Here is a 14,550-nt window from a genome sequence, read left to right as displayed (position 1 = left end):
ACTTTCTACAGTGAGAGTAGATGTTAAGGGCATGGGGGAGGAGAGATAGCTGGGAAAGAGGGTATAGACAACCGACAGTGGTGGCCTAAGAGACCTGTGAGGACATCAGAGGACACCAGTGCTAGAAAGCAGATGGGTCCACTTCAGGAAATGAGTCCAGAACTAGGCAATTCAACTTAGCAAACATGCATCAATTCAAACTATGATGAACAATACAATCAAACCCTGGTTTTCACCTTTTCAACTGTGGGCTAAGCACAACAGGAAAATTAAGATCTTGTCCTTTGGCCCTGGCAAAAATGCTTGAGAATTCCCTAGGCCAAATCTTGAATCCTATCAGTGAACAGGCTGTTTCAGCTCCTTTCTTGTGGTGGGTGCCTGCTGTCTTTCACGTAGATCTCTTGAAGCTGACTGAAGTGCTTGGCAAGGACTCCTGCCTCTTGGTACCCAAACTCTTTGCTTGGTGGGTCACGGACTTTCTAGCCAATAGGTTTCTTCATATGATTCCTCCTCTTTGTCCTCTCAGAGTCTGGAACTTGTCTGCCCACAAACCTTCCTTGATCCTTTCTATTACTGACTTCTCAGGATCCACCCTCACCAATCCCTCTTCCTAGTTGAATTCCCAATCCTGGCTCCTAAGCCTTTCCATACTGTATAATGAAAATTAAGATCTCAAGGAATGCAAGTTCTTCAACTGTACACTTGGTCAAAGTTGGAATACATCTGTGATGGTCACTGCTGCTTGCCTGGCACCTAATAGTGTCCACATATGTTTGGTATAGGATAGACATAAAAGAAAGAAAAAATTGAAATAAGTTGTAATGTATTATTTACCCCAAATAGGAAACTTAGAAAATATCTTTAATATGGTTGACACAAAAAGATGTTTCTGCTTAATCAGCAGTTTATTAAAAATTTTTTAAGTGAAAATATTTATATGTTTATAGTTAATTGGGATTTAAATCCTAATAACTGTTCTACCCTGGCTTCCTCAATGTCCCTCAAACACACCAAGTGGCATCCTACTTTAGGACCTTTGTATTTGATATTCCCTCTGTCAGAAATGTTCTTCCATTAGTTACTGCATGGCTCATGTGTTCTGGAAGGTTTTTTTTCTCAGTTTCTTGAATGGCTTGTATGTTCACTTCCTCCATGTCTCTGATCATATGTCACCACAACAGGGAGGCCTTTCCCTGAGTCCCCATCTAGAATAACACCACCCCACCACTCTCTAGATCTTTTGCTTTGCTTCATTTTCTCTCACCTGACACATCATATGTTTATGGGTCCATTTTTGTCTGCTCCTGCTAGAATTTATGAGCTTCATGAGGGAACACCTTTGTTTTCTTCACTACTGTATCCTCACTCACTGGAATGGTGCCTGGTATAAGGCAGGTGCTCAGTAACTATTTCATTGAATGAGTAATTCAAGGTGGAAACTTAAATATGCACTTTTTAATCTGATGCTTAAAATTACATTCTTTTAAAAAATGTTTATTTTGAGAGAGAAAGAGAGAGAGAGAGAGGGAGGGAGAGGGAGAGAGAGAGAGAGGCAGAGAGAATCCTAAGCAGGCTCCATGCTGTCAGCTCAGACGAACCATAAAATCATGACCTGAGCAGAAATCAAGAGTCAGATGCTCAACCAACTGAGCCACCAGGCACCCCCAAACTACATTCTTAATCAGTACTTCAGTTCAATGGGTAACCATTATTGTTGGAACAGATAAGGAATTATGAAGAAAATAGCCTACTGTATTTAATTCTATTATATTTAACTACAGACTATGCTTATATCTATGTATCTATCTATATAATCTATCTATTATATATATTTACATATATATAATATATATGTGTATATATATATATATATATTTTATTTTAGAGAGAGAGAGTGTGCACATGAGCAGGGGAGAGGCAGAGAGGGATGGAGAGAGAATCCCAAGCAGGCTCCACTCTCAGCATGGAGCCCAATGTAAGGCTCAATCCCATGACCCAGGGATCATGACCTGAGCTGAAATCAAGAGTCCAACACTCAACCAATTGAGCTACCCATGTGTGCCAACTATGCTTATATTTATAAACATTGTGATATGGAGTACATTTTCCTCATTTTTATTTACCCTTTTGAGCCTCATGAACCTATTCTAAAATATGTTACTGCTTACTCAACAATCTTTTATCTATAGGCTAAATAAGAACATCTCCCTCCTAGATTACATATAATAAATCATAAAAGTATAAATAGTATAGACACATGTTAGGAATAGCAAAAGCAGACCACTTTAAAAAACACTCATGTTTAATGTTTAATTTTTAAATGGATTTTCTAGTGGGGCTTTTGACAATCTGATAGCCAAAGTGCATTTATGAACTAACGCTTTTATTTATTTTTTTTAAATTTTTTTAATGTTTTATTTATTTTTGACAGAAAGAGAGACAGAGCATGAGCAGGGGAGGGGCAGAGAGAGAGGGAGACACAGAATCCGAAGCAGGCTCCAGGCTCTGAGCTGTCAGCACACAGCCGGACATGCGGGGCTTGAACCCATGAACCATGAGATCATGACCTGAGCCGAAGTCGGATGCTCAACCGACTGAGCCACCCAGGCGCCCCATGAACTAATGCTTTTAAAGCCACCTACTACTCATTCATGGATAATTTTATTGAAAATTTTTTTGCCACATCTAATGGTAAGTCCCAAGCCCAAACCATGGGAAAGGATGCATTTGTCATGATACCATATAATAGATGCCAGATCCTAATCTCTGGCGCCCCTGCTAAGTCAGAGCACCCAGAAAAGTCACTCCTGGAAGTTAATGATCAAAATAGATATAAAAGGATTATAAACAAAAGTCAGGACAATTGAAGTGCAGAGGGAGCAAGAAGGGGAAGTAATAATGGTGATCCTGAATGTCCCGAGAAAATTGTGTGGGTGGTTGAATGGTGGTTAGGTCCGTAGACTTCTTTTAAGCTTCCAAAGCAAGATTAAAATTTTATTCCTTAGTTATTGAAACAAGGCAGGAGCCACTCTTTTTCAAGTATACACTGGTAGTAAAATTTCTACAGGGGAGATGTGAGGCCTCTCCCTCTCTTCCAGAAGCTAGATTTAACAAATAAGAAGCCTGGTCTGTATCAGAAAACCACTTCCTTGGCCTTAGGAAAGTTACTCAACTTCCTGAGCCTCACTCTCCTCACCTGTTAAGCCAATATAATATTAATGTATATCATAGGTCATTGTAAATATTAAATGAGATAATATACATATGTGCTAAACTGGAGATTAATCATATTAATGATTATTTCTTCCACATTCTTTCTGCACCCTCACTTTTTCTCTCTGCTCCATTTTCTTTTCCTTTATTTTTCCCTGACCACAAAGCCCAATTATAATTATTACTTGTAAATATTTATTGAGCATCAATCAATTATCATCAGACAATAGTTTCAGAAGAGTCAACATGTATTTGTGGATTTACTAAGCAATTATCAGAAGCAACAGGCTGGAAGAGACTGTGTGTGTGGTCCCTTGCCCAGTTGGGTGTACAATCACACAGCAATGCAATGCAGGCTGTTATTCCATACCTTGGGGAACCATTGCTGTTGAATTGATGATGGTGGCTGGTCTTGATAGTCTAAGAATAAAGACCTGAAGTGTTTGGATTCTCAGGAAGCCCATTCGTATGTGGGATTAAGAAGGTTCTGGGTATGTACTTCCTGGGGTGGATAGTGAAAGGGGGCTCATTTCCCTGCCTTCTAGAGTCCCTGAGCTCAGAAGAACAGGCTCTGTGAACTTTGGAGCATGACTCTCTCAGAACAATTTCTGAGAGGTGGGCCTATCTAGAAAAAGGCTGTGTCCCATACATTTGGCTCAACCAAAGCTGGACAGAGATCTTTGAAAGCAGTTTTATGGAACTCCTCTCTGTGCTTTCCTTGCTCATATCTTTGTCCTACCTGATCTGCTCCCCATCCCTTCACAGGACTACTGCTCCCAGCTCCCTGGGAAAATTTCAGGGAAATTTTCACAATTCCCTGAAGGAGTCTTGTCTTCTCTCCTTTGCTTATTAAAGAGCTGACCTCTCTGCCTTTATTTTGCTTCTTAGCCTATCTCTTATTTGTCAAGACCCAGCCCAAATACACCTCTGGGCAGTCTTTCTTCATCCCCATCCTACAACAAGATGTCTCTCAATATGTTCCCATGGTCTCAGTGCTTGGAGCCATGATGGCCCTCATCAGTCAGTCAGTATACAACTGTCATGACTCTCCATTCTTCTGAAAGTGCCTTGATAGTACAGACCAGATTTATTTGTTTACTCTTTGTGTCCCTAGTACACAGTACATACTATGTGTATATAGTATAGTTCCTGATGCTTACAAAGTGCTTAGTAAATGTTGTGGAACAAATTAATAAGAATCTTCATTACATTCCCCTACATACTCTATCTTCAAGTGAGCTGCTAACTGCTCTCCCCAAATAGTTTGGTGAAATAATGTTGACAAAGTGTACACTTTCTCCTGTTTCCTTGGGTATTAAAAAGATTAATACATATTTGGCAACAAAAGTTTAGTGAGGAGCCTTAGTTCCTTGGAGGAAAGGGGTCATGCATATTTAAAAATTCAGTAACAACTCTGATCGATGGTTATTGCTACATTTCTCCTTGTGCTCTGCTTATAGAGAATTTGGGTGCCTTGAACTACTTAGGAAAGTGGCATAATTTAAATGACTAAAACTGACCATATATTACCCAACATTCTTATCAGATGAAATAAAAGAGATACTTTAGATGAGTAAACAACAACAACAACAAAACCAAAATGACCATTGATTTGATTCGCATACTATTCACCCTCCATTTGGGGAAAACCAACTGTTTTATTTTATTTTTTAATATTTATTTTTGAGAGAGAGACAGAGCATGAGTGTGGGAAGAGCAGAGAGAGAGGGAGACACAGAACCCGAAGCAGGCTCCAGGCTCTGCGCTGTCAGTACAGAGCCCGACATGGGGCTTGAACCCAGAGGTCATGAGATCGTGACCTGAGCTGAAGTCAGATGCTTAACCTACTGAGCCACCCACGTGCCCCTATTTTATTTTTTTTCTTAAAACACAGTGTGGACTGCCAACTGTTTCTGCTTTCTTTCTGAGATAATATGTCCAGACATTACATGCTACATTGCCATAGGTAGCAATTACAGAAGATGAGTAGAATACAGATTCAGAAATGAATACAAGAAAAATATTCACTGGGCATTGGTGGTGGCTGCTTTTGAGAAATCCACAGAAATATCCTTGCTGAGTAATAGTGAGGTTTTATTGAACACTAAATCCACCCTCTCTCCCAAAATTGGTTCTACTATGTCCCTTAATTTTTTTCAGAATAAAAAATTCTAGTTACCTTTGCTTCAGGTTACCCTTGGTATTGATGACTGGACTTCCAAAAATGACAATGGATGGAGCTAGGGGATTCCAACTCTGACCTACTTTCCACCAATATCACCACCTAGGGTTTGTAAAATAAATGTAGAAGAAAAGGCATTAAAAGCTTGATGGGGGGGGGGAACTTCAAAGATGAGCATAAAAATATGTAATGAAAACAGAATGATTGAATTCCCTAAAATGTCGCCATAAAGAGACATTATCACTATCAGTGAAGAAAGTATATGTATGTATAAACTTCAAAGAAAGTGTATGTATGTATAAACTTCTGAAGTGTGAGAAGAGCGACCAGCTATGAGCTAGTACAATTGTTGTAAAAACCGACATGGACTTTGTAGTAACAGACCAGGTTCAAACTCTGCTCTCTCACTTAGTAGCTATGTAACACTGAGCAAATTATTTAACTTCATGAAGTCTACCTTCTGTTTAATTGGGATTCCTAACTACCTTACAAATTTACTGTTCACTCATTCAAATAAGTAATAAATGTTTGATTTTTGAGCAATTCCTAGAAACCAGATACCATGCTGGGTGCTAGAGATTCAACAATAAGACACAATGTTTTTCCTCATGGATTTCATTGTCTAGGAGCAGAGATAGTATAAAATAATTATAATACATTGTGACAACTGCCTTAATACTGTTAAGTTCAAGATAGTACAAGGTGATTGTGTCCCCTTAGGACAATCAAGGAAGGCTTCAAAGAAGAGATGAAGTTTAAGCATCAGTGAATGTTTAATAGATGAGCAGAGATAGGGAATGGAAAGACTGCGAATGCAAAAACAATGAGTAGCCAGTGACATGATGTGAAAAATTTAGAAACTTCACGAGTTCGGGAAACATCAAGTGGCTCAGCTTGTCAATATATTTAAGAAGTAGAAGAGGATTGGTGACCATCTGAATAAGAAGGTGTAGCAAGGAGAAGGATGACACCAAGGCTTCTGTAGCAAAAGACTCAGTGGACGTTGATGTCCTTTACTGAGGGACACAGAGAAGGGATGTTAAGAAGAAGGGATGACGAAGATAAAGAGGCAACTTTGGGACAGGTTGACTGTGAGGGTTCTGTGAAACACCTAGATAAAATGTCTTGTAAGCAGTTCAATGTACTGGTCTGGAGCTCAGGAGAAAGAACTGACCTGGAGATTCAGGTTCAGAACCCAGAGCCTCAGATGTAAGACCAGATGAGCACTCGGATCTTTCCTTCACATAGGCTGACCTCAAGGCAAATGGGAAAGTGTGGGGCGTGGGGTGGTGTCCAAGGGAAATCCACAATTTGGTTCAGAGTCTTTGTGGGGAAGAGTGGTATGCTTGGGAAACCCTGTGGTCCGTCCTCATGGCAGAATTAGCATCAAGGAAAACCTGCCATAAACCAAAAAAGTACTGTCAAAATTATATGTTATCTTATTTGCTTGCATTTTAGAAGACATTTTGAATGAATACAAAAGACCACAGCAGTACTTATTAAAATCCCTGTCTCTTTCTCATTTGCTTCCCTCTCATCACATACTGCTCCTTCAACCCTCCTCCATGTCCTGAAAAACCTTCCCCTACTTCCAGCCCCCACATTTCCTATTCCTATGTCCTTCACACTTTCTCTTATTCTACATCACAAAATCCCCAAATATAAGTCTGATAAGGAAGAGCTTCTCTGGAGGGTGGGGAAGGAGAACAAATGAAACCTGCAAAGTCAGTATCGTTTTAGAGGCCAGGAAGAGGAGAAAGGTTGGAAGGACTTATGCATTAATAATTTTGTTCTTGTTACAGTAGACTCAAAAGCCAGGCTGATCATCTAAATAAGTCATGCATGCAAAGAAGCTCAGCAGAGAGCAAGGATCCTTGTTCCAGGAAATGGGATGGAAACCAAAAAGTGAAGAAGGTTCTAAGCCATGGGTGAAAGGTGTTTCCTAGAGAAATTCCCTGGGCTGCTGCAACTGCTGCAGCAACTTGGATATGTTGTAGTCATCTCTGGTACAAGGCGAAAGAAACTATTAAAGTTTCTGGTAAGGCCTGAACATCATTGGAAGAAGGTATAAAGTGAGAAGAAAACAAGAGCCAGGACAGAAGCTTAGGGAGCAGGTTGAAGGAGAAAGTCAGTAAAGGATTCTGATGAGAATCTGTCAGGAGGTAAAAGAAAACTGGGAGTGTGTGGTGTCCTGGAAATTAGGATGCATTTTTTTCAAGGATACAGTGTCAAATGTCTCATAACCATCAAATTTGATATGGAATAGAAAGTAATCATTGGATTTGGCAATTGGGAGGTCACTGATAACCTTAGCAAAAGCATATTCAATGAAATGGTAGAGGCAAAAGGCAAATTGCAGTGTATTCACAGTGAAAAATGAAAAACTGGGGACATGAGGACAACTGTCCTGAGAATATTGTCTGAGGATAGGAGACAACATAACAGCTAGAGGAGTTTGTGCCTTCCCTTTCTCCCTCTCCCCTCCCTCCTTCTCTTTTTTGTCTCTCCCTCCCTCCCTTCTTTCCTTTCTGATAGGCAAGACTTGAATCTCTTTAAATGCTATTGGGTAAGATCTTGTGAGAAAGAGTCTACAAGTCCAGAAAGGAAATTATAGAGAAGGGGTGGGGGGAGGGCAGGTTTAGATTGAAGGATTCACCTGGAATAAGAGAAGTAGGATTATGCTTTCTTCTGAGAGTAGAGGGAAGGAAAGTTTTAGTAGGAAAGCAGGAGGTCATCAATCAGGAAGTTGAAGGAGTTTCTGTCTGCTAGCCCTCAAGTTCTCTGCAAGAAGTTGGTAAGGTCATCCACTGACAGTGAGGTATAAGGAGGGAGGAGTTGGGTAGAGGGACATAGGGAGAAGTTTGGAATAGTGACAGTATAGAATGGGAGAGGGGGACAAGATAAATGGCACAAAGGTTCATGTTTATAAGACCACATGTTGGAGACACCTAGTATATTTGAGACTCATAGGATATTTTTCTCAGTTGCAGCTGCATGAGGTGCAGAGATGCTATCATTAGATGTATTCAAGGATAGCAGTTTGAGGCACATGAGGCATTCAATGCCTGCTTCCTCGCAAAAGAATATAGGTTAGTAGTACAGAAAATCATGCAGTTGTGATTTTCTAGCAGGAAGAAATGTTTTCATTTAGTGAAGTTTAGTCAAATGAAGTCTAGTTATGGCATTTAGTCAAGGCCATGAAGGTCTTCTAAAATTGTTGGTTTTAACTTTGGGCAAATAAACTGCAAAATATCAGGTGGTGCCACTTGGTTAGTGGACCTCAGGTTGTGACTGCTGTTATCTTGAGGATACAGCAGGGGTAATCAATTCCCTTTTTGCCCTACCCAAGTCACGGGGACAAAAGAATTCCAACAGATATAATCCTCTTGCCCTTGCAGACAACTTCTAACATACCAGGAAGTAGTAGAACAGTGACTTTGGGGAAATTGCTTACAAAGTGTCCACACACATGAGATTATTTCTTACAATTTTTGCATAAAGGCAGAAATATTTTTTCTCAGAAGAGAGATCTGAATTCAGACAAGGTGGAAGCAAACATAAAAGAGCAAGAGCCAGAATCAACCAATTTGTCCTTTTTTCATTCAGTTAAGAAAGCAAACTAATCTTCCAGCAGAGAGGAGTCAAAGCAGGCAAGAGAGATGGAGTGAATCAGAAAGAATGCCCAAGGATTCATGGAGGTCATAGCTATGCTCCTTGAAATTGCAGTGTTTGTGTAATATTTCAGAAAGAAACCTGCACCTGAGCCAGAGCCCATCTTGAGGCATTGATTGTGGAATGAATGGGAACACAGCTTGTGTGTGTGTGTGTGTGTGTGTGTGTGTGTGTGTGTGTGTGTGTGTATGTGTGTGATGTAGTACAAAGTGGAAGGAAAGGAAACTAACATTTGTGGGATCTTTACTATGTGCTAACACCTCACTTTTTCTCAGTTAATTCACATATCAACTCTGTGCCAGGGATGTGATTTTCCTTATTTCACAGAGGAAACAATCTGGGGCTCAGAGTGGTATGAGAACTTGTTCAGGTTTGCTTTCAGAGACTGCACACTGTATGGCTGCATGGGTTGTAGAGATAGGCAGAAAAAGCCTGAGGACTTGGCTCTGCCACTAACCACTTCTGTCACTTGGGGAACTAGTTAAGAATAATTGTACCTGTGATAATCAGTTTTTTGTGTAAACTTGTCTAGGTTACAAGTCTTCAATTATTCAATCACTATTCTAGGTGTTGCTATGAAGGTGTTTTGCAGATGTCATTAAAGTCCATAGTCAGTTGACTTTTAAGTAAGGGAGATTATCCTGGATAATCTTCACAGGCCTGCTTCAATCAGTTGAAAGAACTTAAAAGTAGTGCTGAGGCTTCCTTGAAGAAGAAGAAATTATACCTGTGGACAGCAACTTCAATCCCAGACTACTCTTCTCTACAGATTTTGGACTTTCCTTGTCAGCCACCATGATCACATAAACCAACTGCACCAAATCTCTTAAATTTGTGCCTCCTACTGATTCTGTTCTCAAAAGGAATCTTGACTGATGCAGCATCTCCCTCTGGTGGGTTGTGAAGATTAAATAAAGTAATGTATTCTCTATGGGAAGTGCCTGACATGGTTGCCAGAAACACTAAAAAGTGGTTTGAAAAATGGCAGTTACTATTATGATGACTTGGCAAACACAGGTTGAGTATTCATCTCGTTGACTTAACATACAACCTGACATTTTACCCAACAACTTGGTCAAGAACTGTAGTTACTGGTCTGGGTTCAATCCCTAATTCAGGGTGACCTCAAGCAAGCCACAACATCGAAGGGCCTTGGTTTCCTTTCTGTAAAATGAGGAGCTGTACAACAAATGATTTTTTGTACAAACTCTTCCAGTGTTGATGGTCTCTGGGTCAGTTTTGACCTAATTTATTAGTTTTTTATTAGGCTGGTCTATTTCATCCAACTATCAGACAGGATCTATTCCATTACAGTTACATTCAAGGCTGCTTCTACACAAATAACTCTAATTACTGCGTGGTTTATGGCCCGAGAATACAAACTAAGTTTAATATTAACCTGAGCAACGCATTCCTGGTCTTTTAGCCAGTGGTTATATAGCTCTTGCTTTACCCCAGACTACAAGCCATGGGGAACATAAAAGAGCATTAAATCTGGCTCCTTCCCTCAAGGAACATAGGGAGACATATAAAAATCAGATACTATTATGAGGGACTATATATTTAAGTCAAAGCTCTACTGGAGTTGAGGAAAAGGGGAAAATAAGATCATTCTGAGTTGGAATGATCAGAAAGGCTTAATAGAAGAGGCAGGAATTCAGATAGATGAGATGTCTATGTAAGAGATGAGAAAGAAGTTAAATCTTCCACTCTTACTGTGTATTATTTATTCCACAATTGAATGCATGAGATTTGGGCATCTCTTTACATTGCTGCTTGCCTTTGTGGACACAGATGATTTTAAAAGTGGCTCCTTCATAACTTCAGGCTTTCTCTCCTATTCTCCATGGCATGTTCTATGCAAAGATAAATGGACAGCAGGTATACTCCCTTGCTCTCATTTACACATGGATACCTGCAAACACCATGATAAACCCCATCATCCATGCATTAGGGTACCCCCTCATTGGAGATTAAGCTCCATTAAGGTGGGGACCATGCTTCTCTTGTCCACTGTATAAATATTCATGGATAAAACAGTGAAATCCTTGCTCTCCAGAATACAGGAAACAGACAGGGGAAGTTTCCCTATTTGAAATTTTCAATGGAATTATACCCTTAAAACAGGGATTTTTTTAAAAAAATGTTTATTTAGAGAGAGAATGAGAGAGTGAGTATGCATAAGCAGGGGAGGGGCAGAGAGAGAGAGAAGAAGAGAGAGAGAATCCCAAACAGGCTCCACACTGTCAGTGCAGAGCCCGACTCAGGACTCAAACTCATGAACTATGAGATCCTGACCTGAATTGATATCAAGAGTCAGTCGCTCAACCGACTAAACTTCCCAGGCGTCCCAGGGATTCTTACACTTTGGAAATTCTTTGATTTTCAATGTCAGCCCAGTCCAACTCCCCACTCCCACTCTGCAAAATGTTGGTAAAGCCCTACTGGCAGAGCTTCTTATCCAAAGAAACATTGACAGAACTACTGCCAAAAACTTGATGGAGCTAAACAAAAAAACCAGTGGCTGTGGGTAGAAGAAAAGTTATGCTTGAATAACAAGCAAACACCAGAATGATTAATTTTATAAGCACACCTTTGAGATCAGATAAAGGCAGCTTGACTTTTAAAAGACAATATTCATTTTTATCGGTTTAATAAACATCTCTTAGCAATATTGATAGTCATCTTTAATGGGCAGGAACAAAGAAACCTTTAACAGTTAAATTTAAATTGTTCACTAATCTTACTTCAGTTTATTGCATCTCTCATGATGATCTTTTGCTAAATGAGTCTAAAAATATACTTGGTGATGTGTGTAAACAAGCCAGAAATTCTCAAGACTGTGGTCTAATGAAAGCAAACAAACAGGGTTTACAAAATAATTCAGAACACTGAAAGAGGCAGTGTTTGAGATATAAATATAGATTTCTACAAACAAGAAGTTAATAATCATAAGTTAATATCCATAAGGATCACTATAAAGATTGGAGTAGAAAAATATCCTCCATATTCAGAAACATTTCCTAGTCAATTGCAAAATAATTCTGTCCATCGATTATTAACATTTATATTCCAAAAAATTTTTGTAAACATTGATTCAGTTACAACTATGTACAATGAATAGTTCTCAAAACATACTGTATCCAATAAATGCAATCAATCATTACATATTTACCAAGGACTGAACTATGAATATTCTGGGTAATGTAGTGTATGTACACTGTTTTTGTCTGTCAGCTTCTATGTATTCTCCCTTCTTCTGTTAACAACACCTGAACTTGCCTTTGGGGGGTCACTCTCTCCCATTTAACACTATGTGTTTCTATGGGATTGACCCCACTCTGCTAGCTCCAAGGATATTTAGGTAATAAAGACCTGCTTAGTTGTCCTTTGGCCACAGTGATTGATTTAGAGATGGCATAAGTACAGATAGAAATAGAGGTGAGTTTGGTTATAAAAGCCAGGCCAGTGAGATTAAATTCTTGGGTTTTATTAGAAAAACTTGGGCAAGAGAAGCTCTCCTTCTACAGATTGAAAGCTGTAAGGGTGATGAGCTGAGATCCTGTTAGAAAGACATCAACACAGAAGGTAGAGAGCAAGACCAAGTCTTAATGGTGGTGTTGCCTTTTTCCACTTGCTCCCAGATCTTCCCTCTCCTCTTCACTACTGGATGACTAAATTAATTCTATCAATCTCTCTTCCCCACTGACTCTAGGTGGGAGTGCTATGAAGAGATCAGGGACATTAGGTTATTTCCCAGTCCCTTTCTGTGGGGTTTCCTCAGGATGGCTGTCCCTCTATTGGAGGCTACAAGTCCTGTTAGGAAATCCTCTCCATACAACTCTCTGCCTTCAGGTTCCAGTAACCACTCTTGGTTTGCTCCTTCAGGCCTGGAGATAGTAACAATGTCCCACTATTACTTACTCTGATATATCAGTATCCCTTATAACTTTCCTAAGTTCTGCTTCCATCTTTGTAATTAGCCTTCTTTTTAAAACCCAGCTGGATAGAGATGTCTATTTCCTGCCAGGACCATGACAGATAAAATGACATTATTATAGTTCTTAATCCAGACATGCCTAAAGATAGTGATACTCCTGATTTGTCAGTTACTTGAGCCAAATAAATTCTCTTTTTCCCAAAGGCTGTTTGAATTGTATTTTCTGCCTCTGATAACAGAAAGTCTTAATATAGTTTGTCATGTTGTTTTGATTGCATAGACACAAAACACTTAAATAAAAGGGAGAGGACACTGTTATCGACTGAATTGAGCTGCTCAAATATTTATGTTGAAGTCCTAACCCCCAATACCTCAGAATATGATTCTCATTTGGATACAAGTTATTTAAAGAGGTCATTAAATTAAAGTAAGGTCATTATCAGGGGCCCTAAACCAAGCTGATTAGTATCCTTATGAAAAGAGGAGATTAGGACACAGACATGCACAGAGGGAAGACATTGTGAAGACACAGGGAGAAGACAGCCATCATTGATTGAAGTAGAAACCAACCCTGCTAATATCTTGATATCAGACTTCTAGCCTACAGGATTGTGAGAAAATAAATTTTTATTGTTTAAGTCACTTAGTCTTTGATACTTTGATATGACAGCCCCAGCAAAGTAATATAGGCATCTATAAACTAGAACTGGGAAAGACACTTCTAGAGGCCAGGTCTCTCCAGGTCTCTGATTCAACATGGTCTCTTAGCTATGGCATCTGTGTCTCTCTGAAAATTCGTTTCATTTACATTTATAACTCACTGGCTACTCCTTCAATATTTCCCAATCCAAATGATCCTAAACTAATTGACTTGGTTAACTGCCATTCATACTATTAGGGTGAAACCTTTGCACTGAGTCAACCTCATGAGTTTCTAGCCAGCAATGGATAAGCTTCCTTTGGATTATATGCCCTTATCTGGTTCTACCAGTGGCTGCTGTGTGTAAGGAAAAATCATATGCTGGTTCTCTGCACAGAAAGTGGTGGGAGGGCCATTTATAGAGAGAAAGAGAGGCTGGATACAGCTGGCATTTGATAAGTTCAGCATTTGGTCTCCCGAACTAGTGGCATTAATAATTTTATGAAAACATCAACACCAACACATACTGCTCAGATCTGGCTTCAATTTTTACTGTATTAGTCAATTCCTCATTTTAGTTACTTACAAGACCCACTATCTTGACCTTGAGTCTTATAAGACACCCTAGAATCCTTACAATAACCACACTGCTGTGCTTGACTTAGTTTGGTATGTGTTTGTTACTTGAAAACAAAAAATCCTTGATTAAAATAGTTTCAAAAGAGAAAAGCAATTTTGTTCAGGGAAGAGAGATTTGTTTATGTTTATGTTTAATTCATCCTGACAGTTATATCAACTTTGTGACTATGCTAGTGTCTCTTCACCTCTTCATATACAAGAAACAGAACTGATACTGAAGAATGGCTTCTACCTCCCAGTAATGCTGCCAGAGAATCTTAAGAA

This window comes from Lynx canadensis, chromosome F2 (genome assembly GCF_007474595.2).
Source record: "Lynx canadensis isolate LIC74 chromosome F2, mLynCan4.pri.v2, whole genome shotgun sequence".
NCBI lineage: Eukaryota > Metazoa > Chordata > Mammalia > Carnivora > Felidae > Lynx > Lynx canadensis.
The sequence above is the reverse complement of the archived record's forward strand: the minus strand, read 5'-3'. Positions refer to the sequence as shown.